This window comes from Drosophila virilis, chromosome 2 (assembly GCF_030788295.1).
Source record: "Drosophila virilis strain 15010-1051.87 chromosome 2, Dvir_AGI_RSII-ME, whole genome shotgun sequence".
NCBI lineage: Eukaryota > Metazoa > Arthropoda > Insecta > Diptera > Drosophilidae > Drosophila > Drosophila virilis.
In genome coordinates this window covers 36,343,374-36,362,476 of record NC_091544.1, presented here as the reverse complement: position 1 = coordinate 36,362,476, position 19,103 = coordinate 36,343,374, and the positions used below count along the sequence as shown (strand labels likewise).

At 36.4% G+C, this 19,103-nt stretch overlaps 1 long non-coding RNA gene and 1 other non-coding gene across 2 annotated transcripts in view; both read left to right on the top strand.

Annotated features, from left to right (window-relative positions):
* LOC116649902 (uncharacterized) overlaps positions 1-10,920 on the top strand; it is a 36,137-nt gene extending 25,217 nt beyond the window's left edge. Inside the window, exon 4 of the long non-coding RNA XR_004302809.2 lies at positions 9,648-10,920. This is a non-coding gene — a long non-coding RNA (uncharacterized lncRNA). The remainder of the gene's footprint in view (positions 1-9,647) is intronic.
* LOC6636301 (uncharacterized) overlaps positions 1-19,103 on the top strand; it is a 288,985-nt gene that overhangs the window by 201,664 nt on the left and 68,218 nt on the right. The window lies entirely within an intron of this gene.

Here is a 19,103-nt window from a genome sequence, read left to right as displayed (position 1 = left end):
TTTCGCAATGCTCAAAAAATTAAGTTCCAGTTGAGAGTGATTGACTTGTATTACTTGTGCTCCAAGAGTTTTATATATTTTTGCGCTTTAATACTGCTTTACATTTGTAAAGCTTTGGTTCCGTGTTGTTGTTCTTGCCTGTTTTGATTCTTTTGCTTTGGTTCTCCCCTGTGCATACACTTGTTTGTACGTGTGTTCGCTACTGCATATTTCCGCTTGTGCATCGTGCTCTCGAAAATTTTTGCTATTGCTTTTCGCTCCAAAAGTTTTGTTTGTGTACGCATGCAATAATTGCTGAGCGCATACTTGCTCTATTTTTATGTACCGTTTTCGTTTTGCTCCACGTACTCGCTAATTGCATACGCTTGTAATAATTATGTCGTGCTGTAAGCAACCTCGCACGTGCAAGCAGGCTGATGATTCTGCACTGCCTCAATTTGTAAATTACTGACTGTGTGAAAATATGATGCATGCTAAGTGTGCAAGTCTCACTGGGCGTTTTTGCGACAATATCGCTGCAATTGCCAAGAAGGGCATCGACAAGCAAATTGATTTCTGCAGAATGTATAATTCTGTGAGAAAACGATTCTTAAAATTGGATAATGCGGCTAAGCAGCTCTCTAGTAATTTTGACTCGAGTTTTGAGTTGCTTGGCAAATACAAATTTGAATCTCCAACCAATCGCCAGTTGGAGCCTCCACTTTTGCAATTGCCCTCTACGTCTGTTCAGACACCTACGACTTTCTTGTCCCTACCTAGCAACTTTGATTTATCTTTAATTTTGTCATTATCGCCTTCTCCGGGTAACTGCATAATTATTACCTCTGTTTCCGCCCCTGTAGTAGTCCCAGTAGAGCCCGTAGCTGTCCCAGTTATCCAAGCTACCTCAGCCTCGTCAGCTCCTGGCCGCAAGGGCAGACCTGTGCGTAATCTTGCCCAGATTGTTAAAAACAATCATGGTGCTTCTTTAGCTACTTCAATTCATGTATTACCTGCTGACCTATTAGCGCCAACTTCAACTGTTGTTTCCCCTCGTTGGCAAGTTTATGTCTCGACTTTCGTCGGTTACCACTTCAGAGTCATTGGCAGCCTATGTTGCTAGCAAATCTTCTGTTAGCGTGTCCATAAGCAAATTTAGTTTGTCCACCCCTCGTAAAATCATCATTCAAAACAAATGTTTCACATGATATATCTCACAATCATTAGTGATCCAAAATTTTGTCCTTATCAAAAAAATCAGCCTGTTACCCTTCCAGTCCCTTCAATACAGGGTACCATTTCTGCGCCAAAAAACTAACTTCATCTTCTGAACAAATCTTTTTCATTATCAGATTGTCAGAGGTCTCATTTCAAAGCTTAATACTCTTTTCATGGCCAGCACTTCCTTCGACTCGGAATAATAGCACTTTCAGAAACATGGTTAAATTCAACCATATCTAATTTTGAGGTTTTTTTCGAATAATTTTATTTTGCATAGAAAAGATCGGCCGACTCGAGGTTGTGGGGTGTTAATTGGTGTTAAAGCCACTCTCCAGTCAGATTGTTTCTGTTTTAGTACGCCTACTGATGCTGAGATTGTCTCAGTTTAGGTGTCTTTTGCTTCGCGGAATATCTATACTACATGCACTTGACATATTTATGGTGTTGGGAGATTTCAATTTGCCAAACATCTCTGGTCATCATTCACTGTCGAAAATTATCTAGTGCCCTCAGCACAGCACGACTTTATAGACTGCAAGCTTGATCTTTCATTGTTTTAACTCAATTCAATTTATATTCAGTTGAATTGAACACTTTACCTTGTATTTGTTAACGACTACCTTATTTCTAATGTGTCTAGGTCCCATCTTTACTCTCTTCCTGAGGATGTATAGCATCCTAATTTTGAGATTGCAATGCTCAATTGTAATCCCCTCATTTCGTGCTCATCAGCCAATAAGCCCTGCCGTTGCTTTTGCAAAGGAAACTATTCTTTGCTGAATCAGCTTATTTATGCATTCAATTGGTCTTTCTTATATGACTCGGTTGATATGAATACTGCTATTATTATACCCTGAACCCAGTAAAAATGGGTATAAGGGTATATTAATGTTTGTTATACCCTGAACCCATTAAAAATGGGTATAAGGGTATATTGTATTTGTGCAAAATCCAAGTGTATGTAACAGGCAGAAGCATCTCCGACCCCATAAAGTATAGATATTCTTGATCCGTCTGTCTGTCCTTCCGTCCGTCCGTCCGTACGTATGAAAAAAGGATCTCAGAACATATAAGAGCTATAGACTTGAAAGTTTAGATGAAGGTGCTCCTAGTGCCTGCGCAGATCGAGTTTGTTTCCGACAATCGATAACTTTTCCAAGCAATCGATAAAAATCGATATCGATTTACTGTTATTTGCGCAATTTTGGTAAATAATAAGAGCTAGAGTCCCCAAACTTGACAAATAGCTTCTAAGTAAAAATATATGTATGCATTTGATGTTGGAAGAAGATCGTTCAGGGTATCCTCTAGTCGGGAGCTCCTAGCTCGAACCTCTTACTTGCTTGGAATATCTCCGTCAAATAATGACAGATTTTGCAATTTTATACCATTTTTGACTCGTAAGGATCAGTTCTAACGATTGGCATCATAAAAAGGAAATCCAAAATTTTGACTCAAATCGACAAAATGACAATGGGTTAATCACGCTTTTTTTCAAAATAGTGGTCGGTGCAAAAATCGAAACTTTTTCGATGATTATACCCTGTACCCATTAAAAATGGGTATAATGGTATATTGTATTTGTGCAAAATCTAAGTGTATGTAACAGGCAGAAGGAGGCATCTCCGACCCCATAAAGTATAAATATTCTTGATCAGAATGAATAGCCGAGTCGATCTAGCCATTTCCGTCTGTCTGTCCGTCCGTCCGTCCGTCCGTATGTATGAACGCAAAGATCTCAGAACATATAAGAGCTATAGACTTGAAATTTTACATGTAGGTGCTCCTAGTGCCTGCGCAGATCGAGTTTGTTTCCGAAATTCGATAACTTACTCCGTTTTCCAAACAATCGATAAAAATCGATATCGATATCCTGTGATACTTATGCAATACTTGGTTTTCTATCTCCTCTGGCACGCAAAACAGTAACCTGTCGTCGTTCGTTTTCCTACAAATCCCGTTTCTCATTTCAAACTTCTTGTGTTCATTTTTCTCTAAAAGCTTTTTAATCTTTTGTAGTTTTAAATCGTTTGCATGGCAAATGATAAGATTGTCCTCAAAACTATTTGTTTCTACTATGAAGACATTCATACATCTATTTAGAGCATCTACATGCTGCACTTTGTTCAGAGCTCAGTGGACTAATTCGTAATCGTAGTTTTATAACTCCAACGCCCACCAGGCCATTCCAATCGACTATGTTTAAAGTAAGCGTTAAAGATTTGCAATCTGTGATTATTTAAAACGTTTCCCATGCAGGTGAATTCGAAATCTGCGGAGAGCATAAATGATTGCCAACGTTTCCAATTCAAAACTGTGGTACCTTGTCAAAACTTCAGTCGTTCGTTTACAAAAATAAAATATCGGATGCGATTTGCCATCCTCTTTTTTTGCATTAGCACGGCTCCAAAGCCAAGAGAACCAGTATCGCAATGAAATTCAATCTTGTCTTTATAACCATAAATTGTTAATACTAGTGCTAGTATAAGTTTTTCTTTAAAAGTGACGAAGCATTCCAATTCTTTTTCATCAAATGCGAATTGTTTTTCGTTCTTCAAAAGGTCATACAATGGCTTAGCTGTTGTTGAAAAATCCTTAATGAAGCGCCTAAACTATGAGCATAAACCTAAAAAACTTTGTACCGTCTGCGTTTAATCTGGTACTGGGAAATTTTTAATCGTTTCAACTCTCTTTTCGTCTGCCCTAATACCCTCACCGAATATTTTATCTTCAATTGCAAAAATTCGCATTTGTCTAAACGTAACTCGAGCTTATTTTGAACCAATCTTTCGTTGACTTCCCTCAGTAATGTCGTCCATGTATACAATCACCTTGTTCTCTCTGATCAAGTCTGCGAAAATTTTGTTAACGAACCGTTGAAAAACAGCAGAAGCATTTTCTATACCCATCGGCATTCTCAAAAGTTCATATTGACCCAAAGCGATTACGAAGGACTTATATTTCATAGAATCTTTGTTAACAAACACGTGGAAGTATCCGTTTTTAAGATCCAACTTCGAGAATACTGTTTTATTGACGAGCTTGTCTAACAAATCATCAATCAAAGGCTCCAGTATAACGTTGAATTGCCATGCAACCAGTGTTGCGATCTTCCTTTCAGCTTTGTGATAAACAGCATGCGCAAGTAATTGTCTTCCAAATCGTAGATTCGCGCAATGTTTTTGATTTAGTTGACCAACATCAAATTCTAACGTCGCCTCTTTTGCGAGTGCGATTGTTGCAGATGATCCGTGATTCGCTTTAATTTGTATACCCTGAACCCATTAAAAATGGGTATAAGGGTATATTATATTTGTGCAAAATCCAAATGTATGTAACAGGGAGAAGGAAGCATCTCCGACCCCATAAAGTATATATATTCGTGATCAGCATCAATAGCCGAGTCGATCTAGCCATGTCCGTGCGTCCGTCCGTATGTATGAACGCAAGGATCTCAGAGCATATAAGAGCTATAGACTTGAAATTTTAGATGTAGGTGCTCCTAGTGCCTGCGCAGATCGAGTTTGTTTCCGATAATCGATAACTTACTCCGTTTCCAAGCTATCGATAAAAGTCGATATCGATATCCTGTTTTTTGGGAAATTTTGGAAAATAATAAGAGCTAGGGTCCCGAAACATGATATGTTGCTTCTAAAATATTATGTATATGTCAACTTTCTTTCATTTTATGCCTATCGCCACCTCTCCGCTACCACCGCAGAGCTATAAATCAAGTTAATAACCCAACTTTTATTGCCAACCAATTTAAGCCAAAATTTATTTGCAAATGTCTTTTTCAGTATACACAAAAATTTTCTAAGATACAATAAGATATACTGTAGAAGATTTCATAAAGATCGGTTAAAAAAACCCAAAGTTATATGCAACTGCGTAATTGAATAGAGCAGCATCTTTCAGAATTTCTGTATTCATGTACACACACACATTCATGCGCGTCTGCTTCTCATTTTGACAGCATGGTTATTGCGATTTTTTTCTGTAATACTATTTAAGTTCCTTTTTTTATCATAAGTGCTTAATTCAATGTCTGATTTTAAAAAGTTATACCTTTTTGAATGCGTACGGATCCCTACCATCAATTGGCATTCAAGCAAATTAAACATAGTTTTGTTAAAAAAAAATGTTGTAGACAAAAAACCGATTCGTTCGTAAAGTCAACCTTTTTGATGAATTTTTGGAATATTTCCGTCAAATAATGTCCGATTTTGGAATTTTATACCATTTTTGACTCTTAAGGATCAGTTGTATCGATTTGCATAAAAAAAAAGGAAATCCAAAAATTCAAAATTGGCCATTCAGATCGACTATGTTCAAAGTAAGCGTTAAAGAATTGCAATCTGTGACTATTTTAAAACGTTTCCCTTGCAAGTAAATTCGAAGTCTGCGGAGTGCATAAATGATTGCGACCGTTTCCAATTCAAAACTGTGGTACCTTGAAAAACTTCAGTCGTTCGTTTAGAAAAATAAAATATCGTATGCGACTTGCTATCCTCTTTTTTTGCATTAGCACGGCTCCAAAGCCAAGAGAACTAGTATCGCAATGTAATTCAATCTCGTCTTTATAACCATAAGTGGCTAATACTAGTGCTAGTATAAGTTTTTCTTTAAAAGTGACGAAGCATTCCAATTCTTTTTCATCAAATGCGAATTCTTTTTCGTTCTTCAAAAGGTCATACAATGGCTTAGCTGTTGTTGAAAAATCCTTAATGAAACGCCTAAACTATGAGCACAAACCTAAAAAACTTTGTACCGTCTGCGTTTTATCTGGTACTGGGAAATTTGTAATCGTTTCAACTCTCTTTTCGTCTGCCCTAATACCCTCACCAAATATTTTATCTTTGATTGCAAAAATTCGCATTTGTCTAAACGTAACTCGAGCTTATTTTGAACCAATCTTTCGTTGACTTCCCTCAGTAATGTCGTCCATGTATACAATCACCTTGTTCTCTCTGATCAAGTCTGCGAAAATGTTGTTAACGAACCGTTGAAGAACAGCAGAAGCATTTTCTATACCCATCGGCATTCTCAAAAGTTCATATTGACCCAAAGGGATTACGAAGGACTTATATTTCATAGAATCTTTGTTAACAAACACGTGGAAGTATCCGTTTTTAAGATCCAACTTCGAGAATACTGTTTTATTGACGAGCTTGTCTAACAAATCATCAATCAAAGGCTCCAGTATGCGCGTTGAATTGCCATGCAACCAGTGTTGCGATCTTCCTTTCAGCTTTGTGATAAACAGCATGCGCAAGTAATTGTCTTCCAAATCGTAGATTCGCGCAATGTTTTTGATTTAGTTGACCAACATGCGTGCGGAACCGTTTCTATCAAATTCTAACGTCGCCTCTTTTGCGAGTGCGATTGTTCCAGATGATCAGTGATTCGCTTTAATTTTTATACCCTGAACCCATTAAAAATGGGTATAAGGGTATATTATATTTGTGCAAAATCCAAATGTATGTAACAGGCAGAAGGAAGCATCTCCGACCCCATAAAGTATATATATTCATGATCAGCATCAATAGCCGAGTCGATCTACCCATGTCCGTCTGTCTGTCCGTCCGTCCGTCCTTCCGTCCATCCGTCCGTCCGTCCGTATGTATGAACGCAAGGATCTCAGAACATATAAGAGCTACAGACTTAAATTTTTAGATGTAGGTGCTCCTAGGGCCTGCGCAGATCGAGTTTGTTTCCGATAATCGATAACTTATTCCGTTTCCAAGCCATCGATAAGAATCGATATCGATATCCTGTTTTTTGGGAAATTTTGGAAAATAATAAGAGCTAGGGTCAGGAAACATGATATGTTGCTTCTAAAATATTATGTATATGTCAAGTATCTTTCATTTTATGCCTATCGCCACCTCTCCGCTACCACCGCAGAGCTATAAATCAAGTTAATAACCCAACTTTTATTGCCAACCAATTTAAGCCAAAATTTATTTGCAAATGTCTTTTTCAGTATACACAAAAATTTTCTAAGATACAATAAGATATACTGTAGAAGATTTCATAAAGATCGGTTAAAAAAACCCAAAGTTATATGCAACTGCGTAATTGAATAGAGCAGCATCTTTCAGAATTTCTGTATTCATGTACACACACACATTCATGCGCGTCTGCTTCGCATTTTAACAGCATGGTTATTGCGATTTTTTTCTGTAATACTATTTAAGTTCCTTTTTTTATCATAAGTGCTTAATTCAATGTCTGATTTTAAAATGTTATACCTTTTTGAATGCGTACGGATCCCTACCATCAATTGGCATTCAAGCAAATTAAACATAGTTTTGTTAAAAAAAAAATGTTGTACACAAAAAACCGATTCGTTCGTAAAGTCAACCTTTTTGATGAATTTTTGGAATATTTCTGTCAAATAATGTCCGATTTTGGAATTTTATACCATATTTGACTCTTAAGGATCAGTTGTATCGAATGGCATAAAAAAAAAAAGGAAATCCAAAAATATAAAATTGGCCATTCAGATCGACTATGTTCAAAGTAAGCGTTAAAGAATTGCAATCTGTGACTACTTTAAAACGTTTCCCTTGCAAGTAAATTCGAAGTCTGCGGAGTGCATAAATGATTGCGACCGTTTCCAATTCAAAACTGTGGTACCTTGACAAAACTTCAGTCGTTCGTTTACAAAAATAAAATATCGGATGCGATTTGCCATCCTCTTTTTTTGCATTAGCACGGCTCCAAAGCCAAGAGAACTAGTATCGCAATGAAATTCAATCTTGTCTTTATAACCATAAATTGTTAATACTAGTGCTAGTATAAGTTGTTCTTTAAAAGTGACGAAGCATTACAATTCTTTTTCATCAAATGCGATTTGTTTTTTGTTCTTCAAAAGGTCATACAATGGCTTAGCTGTTGTTGAAAAATCCTTAATGAAACGCCTAAACTATGAGCACAAACCTAAAAAGCTTTGTACCGTCTGCGTTTTATCTGGTACTGGGAAATTTTTAATCGCCTCAATTCTCTTTTCGTCTGCCCCAATACTCTCACCAAATATTTTATCCTTTCTAACGTTTCTATCAAATTCTAACGTGGCCTCTTTCGCGAGTGCGATTGTTCCAGATGATCAGTGATTCGCTTTAATTTTTATACCCTGAACACATTAAAAATGGGTATAAGGGTATATTGTATTTGTGCAAATTCCAAATGTATGTAACTGGCAGAAGGAAACATCTCCGACCCCATAAAGTATATATATTCATGATCAGCATCAATAGCCGAGTCGATCTAGCCATGTCCGTCTGTCTGTCCATCCGTCCGTCCGTCTGTATGTATGAACGCAAGGATCTCAGAGCATATAAGAGCTATAGACTGAAATTTTACATGTAGGTGCTCCTAGTGCCTGCGCAGATCGAGTTTGTTTTCGATCATCGATAACTCACTCCGTTTCCAAGCAATCGATAAAATTCGATAACGATATCCTGTTTTGGGGCAATTTTGGTAAGAGCTAGACCTCTTACTTGTTATTAATGTATTTAGTTCATCTCTCCTTGGCATTCGCTATCCAATAACTCTTTAAAATCGTATCCATCATCTTGTCTATGCCTATGTGCCCCAACTCATTGTGATACTTGTGCAATACTTGGTTTTCCATGTCCTCTGGCACGCAAAACAGTAACCTGTCGTCGTTCGTTTTCCTACAAATAATCCCGTTTCTCATTTCAAACATCTTGTGTTCATTTTTCTCTAAAAGCTTTTTAATCTTTTGTAGTTTTAAATCGTTTGCATGGCAAATGATTGTCCTCAAAACTATTTGTTTCTACTATTAAGACATTCATACATCTATTTAGAGCATCTACATGCTGCATTTTGTTCAGAGCTCAGTGGAGTTTCTATCAAATTCTAACGTCGCCTCTTTTGCGAGTGCGATTGCTGCAGATGATCCGTGATTCGCTTTAATTTTTATACCCTGAACCTATTAAAAATGGGTATAAGGGTATATTATATTTGTGCAATATCCAAATGTATGTAACAGGCTGAAGGAAGCATCTCCGACCCCATAAAGTATATATATTCATGATCAGCATCAATAGCCGAGTCGATACCCCATGTCAATACCCCGTACTTAAACATAAAGTATGCAGCACTTTGTTGCATACAATAACAATAATATAGTAAACGAGCCCAGAGCCACATTATGTATTGGCTCGGTCTCATATTACGCAGCGCGGTTCACTAGCCTCACTAGCTGACCGTTTATGCTTATGATGCATGTCCCACGCTCCGTCTGAGCGCATTCCGTGAGCAATATATGCTCACTAATACAGGCATATGCGAGCTACTCACTCTCCCTCTCTTTGTAGCTGTTAACGAATAACAGCATAAGTATATATGTATATCCATAGGCTAAGTGAACATTATAACAAGTGAATAAATTCATTCTGAACAAAGATACAAAACAGCACTGACGTGCTGACTTATTTTTCATTGACAATAAGTGCTCATTTTACATGGCGACCGTGACAGGACACGCATCCCTGCCTGGAGGAAGTAGACCAAGTGAAAAGGAACTTCATGGCCAACAAAGAGGCCATGTATAATATACAATTTGAAAAAGGAACATCATGATCAACGAGAGGCATCCCGTATTCTGAGTGAGTAGAGAGTGAGTGTTATGGTTCATAAACACGGTGGCTTAAAAAATAAAATTAATAAAAGAATAGCGCACCTAAGGTGGCTGCTATACACAAAACAGACAACACCCGCATGGTCGACAGCTCAGAAGTTACAAAATGAGCTTGACTATCTGCAAAATGAAATTAAGCAGAGAAATCCAAACACCACTACTCACTCAAATATAAAAGTTCTAATAAACCAAACAACTAATAAAGTTACACCCATTGACGCAACCAGCCTACCAAAAGAAAAACGAATGTGCTCAGAGGATTACGAAGGCCCACTCGACACTGCACAGCCAGCACCTCCAAACATTAGATTACAACCAACAAATAAACACCTGTGCGAAGACCAGCACCGGTACAGCCAGCGCAACAAGCTGTGCCATCGGAATAAGTGCGAGAGGCACAGCGCCACTTGCGCATACGAGGGAGCATCAGCGTGCCACATCCGGCGACGCCCAGCTGATGCAACGATGAACAACAGTTGCAGCTATATCCTTAACTAGTTTTAATTAAATATAAAAAAGTTTTGTAAAATTGAGCGGAAACACTTCCGCCCGATTAGCAGCATAGCCCGTAAAGCTATGCGAAATGCTAGGTAGTATTTTGTGTTATAAGAAATATTGAAACCTTGATTCTAAAAACCCAAGTCAACCAGCACTAACGTGCTTTTGTGAAATCATTATTAAATCCAAACATTACCAACATATTAAATTAAATAGTAATAAATAAAACTTAAAAATTGTAATGCCCGACGACAATTGAGTCGACCGGCAAGACGTTTGGACAGTACAGCCATTCGAAACAATAGGTAGGAAAAATACAGATTGTAAAATAAAAAAAAATTTTTAGATGCGTTTTAAGCAGAAAACAAACAAGCAAAACAAAACCCGACTTGTAAAACAATAGAAGCATCAAATTCAATAAATAGAGTAATAAAACCTCAAATGAACGATACAAACAACAACTTGTCTTGTAAAAGTAAACAAAAACAAATTTAACATTACGCATTTGTAAATTTTTTTTTAAGATAATTCCTAAAACCTCAAATGAACGATACAAACAACAAATATATGAATATTAATATCAAAAAGAGGAAATTGAAAAGTTATAATTCGTTCAGTTTGTCACATTAGGTAATTCAAAATTATGATCAAGAATTAGCATGATTAAGGACAAGATTAACAAGGTATATAACGACTATACAGACTTTCGTATGCGAGCTATACAAATTTTGCAAGGGCATAGAGAATTCATACCAGTATATGAGTTCGCATACGAATATATAGAAACATTTGGCACAGTGACAAGTCCACTCTATTCATGTTCTAAAATAGAGAGCGGAATAATCTTGTCCACACTACCCTACGTCAAAATAAAAACAATTATTAACGAGCATCCAATTCTAGGGCAGACAACAATTGTTTTAGTACGTCTGCATAGGTAGTAGTCAAATCAAAAAGCAAGAATATTTATATAGGAATATGGGGGGAAAAGAATCAAAGGCAGATGATAACACTGCCAATGTAGTTAACGTAGTAGAAGTCGTAGACACCACTCCCCATGTGCAGTTAACAAACATACTGCTAATAATACTCATTGTAATAGCTTCAGTAGACATCCTTCTGAAGATTTATCTTCTTCATAAAAAATCACTGAGGAAGCGTTACATGAGTCGAGCCAACGACTTAGACAAGGTCTAAGCCACTGCTTAAATAAAATATTTAAGTAGCGGAAGCTTAAATGGACTGGTCCCAAATAGTAGAAAAGATAAAGCGGCATAGGGAAAATTTCGATAAATCATACAAGTGCCTTAATAAAAGCGCACCAGTTTTAAGACCCACCATAATTAAACATACTGAGATCCTTGTATATGAGTACAATGAAATCAGGAGTCTAGTTACCGAGTGTCAAAATAAACTGACAAGTTTACACAGAGTCCAAACTTCAGACGTTTTACAGCGTCTAAGGGATAATCTGGTAAACTTAAATAAAAAGTATGATCTCCAGCTTTATCTTCCATCGGTGTTAAATACACCGGTAACATTTGATAAGTCACCACTGACAAACGACCAAATAGAAGATACAAAATTAGTAAACATGGCACAAACAGTTGTAGAATTTATCAAGCTAGCCACATCTCTGATACCAGAGTTTGACGGTAAGCCGGAAAATCTACAAAGTTTTCTAGATTCTTTGAAACTATTAGAAACCTTAAAAGGCACACATGAGCTAACGGCCATAAGCCTTATAAAAACAAAGCTAAAAGGCCATGCGAGAAATTTGATAAGTAATGAGCAGACAATTGCTGCAATCATTACGCAACTATCAAATGCAGTAAAAGGAGAATCGGTAGAAGTTGTATCCGCTAAGCTTCTTAATTTACAACAGAAAAATAAAACGGCTAACCAATACACCCAAGAGGTGGAAAAACTGACAAAGGCCCTTGAAGGCGCCTATATCAGTGAAAGTCTAAGCCAATCACTTGCAAACAAATACAGCACTACAACAGCTGTAAAAGCTATGACCCAAAATTGTTTGATTGATAAGGTAAAACTTATCATGCAGGCAGGCACATTCACAAATATGAATGATGCCGTATCCAAATTTGTCAATAGCTGCACGGAGATAACAGGTCAAAGTAACACTGTCCTGTATTATCAACGAGGTGCAAACAATAATAATAGGGGAGGCCGAGGTTATAATCGTGGCAGAAATTACAACCACAACAATTATAACCGAGGCGGTAACAACAATAAGAATAATTACAATAACCGTGGAGGAAGACGAGGCCAAAATAGAGGAAGAGGCCGAGGTAACTCCAACCAAGGTTATAATAGTAACAATGTGAGAATGGCGCAAAATACGCCGGAAAACTCTCAGAACCCTTTAGTTGTTTCAACCAGTAAATGTAAAGGTTCATTCCATCAATTACAGTCTTAATATATTTGTCACTTTTTATAATCATTCAACTGAAAATAAACTCACATTCCTAATAGATACTGGTGCAGATATCTCACTTTTAAAAATAAATTCAGACAATTTCAAAATTCAAGAAGAAAAAATTATAAACATCCAGGGCATAGGCCAAGGAGTAATAAAATCTCAAGGAAAAACGTCAATAGAACTTCAATACACAAAATATATTATTCCACACGAATTTCATTTAGTAGATTCTGATTTTTCAATACCGTGTGATGGAATAATAGGCATTGATTTTATTAAAAAATTCAATTGTCAATTAGATTTCAAACCAAGTGAAGACTGGCTTATAATTAGACCTCAAAATTTAAATTATCCAATTCATGTTCCGATAACATATAGTGCTGGCAACAACACAGTTCTCTTGCCAGCCAGATCCCAAGTAATTCGAAAAATAGATATTAATACAGTAAATGATTATATATTTGTTCCTAATCAAGAAATACATAATAGAATTTATGTTGCAAATACAATAGCAGCATCCAAACATGTATATATTCGCCTTCTAAACACAACTAATTTCGACCAATTGGTCAAAGTAAACAAAATCCAATATGAAAATTTAAAAGATTACGACATTCATAGCACTACTCCAGAAAATAGAAGCGAACAAGTACTTTCAAAATTAAAGAAAAATTTTCCAGAACAATTCAAAAGTCAACTAACAGAATTATGCACCAAGTATAGTGATGTGTTCGGACTGGAAACCGAACCAATAGCGACAAATAATTTCTATAAACAAACATTAAGACTTAAAGATGATGAACCCATTTATATTAAAAACTACAGAAGCCCGCATAGCCACGTTAAAGAAATTCAAAAACAAGTAGGGAAATTAATAAACGACAAAATCGTAGAACCGTCTGTATCCGAGTATAACAGCCCACTCTTGTTAGTTCCGAAAAAATCATTACCAAATTCGGAAGAAAAGAAATGGCGATTAGTAATTGACTATCGCCAAATCAACAAAAAAATACTTTCTGATAAATTCCCGCTCCCCAGAATTGATGATATTCTAGACCAACTGGGCAGAGCTAAATACTTTTCATGCCTTGACTTAATGTCAGGCTTCCACCAAATTGAACTTGAAGAAAATTCAAGATATATAACATCTTTTTCAACGAGCAATGGCTCATATCGCTTCACGCGATTACCATTTGGTCTTAAAATAGCACCAAATTCATTTCAGAGAATGATGACTATAGCATTCTCGGGCTTAGAACCCTCCCAGGCATTCCTTTATATCGATGACTTAATGGTGATAGGATGTTCCGAAAAACACATGATTAAAAACTTAACTGATGTTTTTAATGTATGTAGGAAATATAACCTGAAGTTGCATCCAGAAAAATGTTCATTTTTCATGCATGAAGTGACATTTTTAGGTCACAAATGCACTGACAAAGAAATATTGCCAGATGACAAGAAGTTTGACGTCATCAACAATTATCCTGTCCCTCATGATGCGGACAGCGCGAGACGATTTGTAGCATTCTGCAATTATTATCGTCGTTTTATAAAAAACTTCGCGGATTATTCACGGCACATAACTAGATTATGTGAAAAGAATGTTCCTTTTGAATGGTCAAGTGAATGCCAAAACGCATTCCAGTACCTTAAAGAAAAGCTTATGCACCCCACATTATTACAATATCCTGATTTTCGCAAAGAATTTTGCATTATAACAGATGCCAGTAAACAAGCTTGCGGAGCAGTTCTAACTGAGAACCGTGACGAAATTCAGCTCCCAATAGCTTATGCATCTCGTTCATTTACAAAAGGGGAAAGCAATAAGAGCACAACAGAACAAGAGTTAGCGGCAATTCATTGGGCAATTACCCATTTTAGACCATATATTTATGGCAAACATTTTACTATTAAAACGGATCACAGACCATTGACATATCTTTTTTCTATGACTAATCCCAGTTCTAAATTAACTCGCATGGGGCTAGAGCTTGAAGAATACGACTTCACAGTAGAATACCTAAAGGGGAAAGATAATTCGTAGCAGACGCACTTTCGCGTATTAATATAAAGGAACTCAAAGATATGCAACATAAAGTCCTGAAAGTCACTACCAGGCGACAAAGTAGACAAAATAAAAACTGTACAGTAGAAAATTATGAACTTCTGCCAAGGCAAAGTCATAAAAATGTATCCAAGCCCAACGTACATGAAGTCATTACAAGATGAAGTACGAAAAGTAGTGACCTTGTGCATAACAGCATCTAAATGTTTATTGAAACATGGAAATAAAATTATCGCAAGAATTTAAGTTAGCGATTTATATTCCAATGGAATTCTCGACCTAGGTCAGTTCTTCCAAGGGCTCGAAAAAGAGGCCGGTATATTAAAAATCAGCCAACTCAAGGTGGCACCGAGCGAAAAGATCTTTGAATCAGTTTCAATAGATTCTTTTAAAAATATGGGCAATGAAATATTAAAATCTTTAAGAGTAGCGCTACTCCAGCCGGTGACCCAAATAAAAGATGAAAAAGAGATACAACAAATATTGTCTACATACCATGACGACCCAATTCAAGGAGGTCATAGCGGCATAACAAGAACGTTAGCGAAAATAAAAAGACACTACTACTGGAAAAATATGACACGTCATATAAAAGAGTACGTACGTAGATGTCAAAAATGCCAAACGTCTAAAACAAAGACGCACACAAAAACTCCTCTGACTCGCACAGAAACACCTGTGAATGCTTTCGATATAGTGATAGTGGATACAGTTGGTCCGCTACCCAAATCGGAAAATGGTAATGAATACATAGTCACATTAATATGCGACCTTACAAAATATTTAGTAGCCATTCCAATAAAAAGCAAAAGCGCAAATAATGTCGCAAAAGCTATATTCGAAAATTTCATACTCAAGTTTGGTCCAATGAAGACGATCATCTCGGACATCATCTCGGTATAAAAACCAGATTTTAACTGACTTATGCAAGTATTTGAAAATCAAGAATCTCACCTCTACTGCATATCATCATCAAACATTAGGGACAATACAACGAAGTCATCGAACTTTTAATGAATACATTCGTTCATACATCTCTGCAGACAAATCCGATTGGGATGTCTGGGTTCAATATTTCACTTCTTGCTTCAAAACGACACCATCAGCAACGCATGAGTATTGTCCATACGAACTAGTATTTGGCAGACTACCGAAACAGTTCATAGATTTAAACAAACCTAATTACATAGATCCTATTTATAATTTAGATGACTATTCTAAGGAAATAAAGTTTAGATTAGAAATAGCATACAAAAGAGCTAGAATTATGTTAGAAAAAGCTAAGGCTTATAGGAAATTAGCATATGACGAAAAAACAAGAAACTTTGAATTAAAAGTAGGAGATAAAGTACTAATAAGAAACGAAACAGGGCACAAAATAGACCCAGTATATTTAGGACCATATATAGTAGAGAAAATAGAAAATAATGACAACATTTTTATTAAAGATAGTAGATAAAAAAAAAAACACACAATAATTAAGTTCATTTAATAACTACACATTCATAATGTTACGTTATTTCTCTAAAAAGGGAGGTGTAGTGCGTATATGCCCTTTCAGAATACCCCGTACTTAAACATAAAGTATGCAGCACTTTGTTGCATACAATAACAATAATATAGTAAACGAGCCCAGAGCCACATTATGTATTGGCTCGGTCTCATATTACGCAGCGCGGTTCACTAGCCTCACTAGCTGACCGTTTATGCTTATGATGCATATCCCACGCTCCGTCTGAGCGCATTCCGTGAGCAATAGATATGCTCACTAATACAGGCATATGCGAGCTACTCACTCTCCCTCTCTTTGTAGCTGTTAACGAATAACAGCATAAGTATATATGTATATCCATAGGCTAAGCGAACATTATAACAAGTGAATAAATTCATTCTGAACAAAGATACAAAACAGCACTGACGTGCTGACTTTTTTTTCATTGACAATAAGTGCTCATTTTACACTACCCATGTCCGTCCGTCCGTCCGTCGGCCCGTCCGTATGTATGAACGCAAGGATCTCAGAACATATAAGAGCTATAGACTTAAATTTTTAGATGTAGGTGCTCCTAGGGCCTGCGCAGATCGAGTTTGTTTCCGATAATCGATAACTTTTTCCGTTTCCAAGCATTCGATAAAAATCGATATGGATATCCTGTTTTTTGGGAAATTTTGGAAAATAATAAGAGCTAGGGTCACGAAACATGATATGTTGCTTCTAAAATATTATGTATATGTCAAGTATCTTTCATTTTATGCCTATCGCCACCTCTCCGCTACCACTGCAGAGCTATAAATCAAGTTAATAACCCAACTTTTATTGCCAACCAATTTAAGACAAAATTTATTTGCAAATGAGTTTCTCAGTATACACAAATATTCTATGATACAATAAGATATACTGTAGAAAGATCGGTTAAGAAAAACCCAAGTTATATGCAATTGCGTAATTGAATAGAGCAGCATCTTTCAGAATTTCTGTATTCATGTACACACACACATTCATGCGCGTCTGCTTCGCATTTTAACAGAATGGTTTTTGTGCTTTTTTCTGTAATGCTATTTAAGTTTTTTTTTTCTCATAGGTGCTTAATTCAATCTCTGATTTTATTATGTTATACCTTTTTGAATGCGTACGGATCCCTACCATCAATTGGCATTCAAGCAAACTAAACTCTGTCTTGTTAAAAAAAAATGTTGTAGACAAAAAACCGATTCGTTCGTAAAGTCAACCTTTTTGATGATTTTTTGGAATATTTCCGTCAAATAATGTCCGGTTTTGGAATTTTATACCATTTTTGACTCGTAAGGATCAGGTCTAACGATTGGCATCAAAAAAAGGAAATCCTAAACTTTGACTCAAATCGACAAAATGACAATGGGTTACATCACGCTTTTTTTCAAAATAGTGGTCAGTGCGAAAATCGAAACTTTTTCGATGATTATACTCTGTACCCATTAAAAATGGGTATAATGGTAAATTGTATTTGTCAAAATCCAAATCTATGTAACAGGCAGAAGGAAGCATCTCCGACCCCATAAAGTATAAATATTCTTGACCGGAATCAATAGCCGAGTCGATCTAGCCATTTCCGTCTGTCTGTCCGTCCGTCCGTCCGTCCGTCCGCCCGCCCATCCGACCGTATGTATGAACGCAAGGATCTCAGAACATATAAGAGCTATAGACTTGAAATTTATATGTAGGTGCTCCTAGTGCCTGCGCAGATCGAGTTTGTTTCCGATAATCAATAACTTACTCAATTTTCCAAGCAATCGATAAGAATCGATATCGATATCCTGTTTTTTTTGGGCAATTTTGGTAAGAGCTAGCGTCCCCAAACTTGACATATAGCTTCTTAAATAGAATATATATATGCATTTGATGTTGAAAGAAGAGGGTTCAGGGTATCCCCTAGTCGGGAGCTCCTGACTATAACCTCTTTCTTACTTGTTATTGATGTATTTAGTGCATCTCTCCTTGGCATTCGCTATCCAATAACTCTTTTAAATCGTATCCATCATCTTGTCTCTGCCTATGTGCCCCAACTCATTGTGATACTTATGCAATACTTGGTTTTCCATGTCCTCTGGCACGCAAAACAGTAACCTGTCGTCGTTCGTTTTCCTGCAAATAATCCCGTTTCTCATTTCAAACATCTTATGTTCATTTTTCTTTTTGTTTTTTGTTGTTTTAATTATTTTTTAATTTTTAGTAGTTTTAAATCTTTTGCTTGGCAAATGACTAGATTGTCCTCAAAACTATTTGTTTCTACTATTAAGACATTCATACATCTAATTAGAGCATCTACATGCTGCATTTTGTTCCCAACTTTGTGGACTAATTCGTAATCGTAGTTTTGTAACTCCAACGCCAATCTGGCAATTCAGATCGACTGTGTTTAAAGTAAGCGTTAAAGAATTGCAATCTGTGACTATTTTAAAACGTTTCCCTTGCAGGTGAATTCGAAAACTGCGGAGTGCATAAATGATTGCCAACGTTTCCAATTCAAGAGTGTGGCATTCAAGCAAATTAGACATCGTTTTGTTAAAAAAAATGTTGTACATAAAAAACCGATTCGTTCGTAAAGTCAACCTTTTTGATGATTTTTTGGAATATTTCCGTCAAATAATCTCCGATTTTGGAATTTTATACCATTTTTGACTCTTATGGATCAGTTGTATCGATTGGCATAAAAAAAAGGAAATCCAAAAATTCAAAATTGGCCATT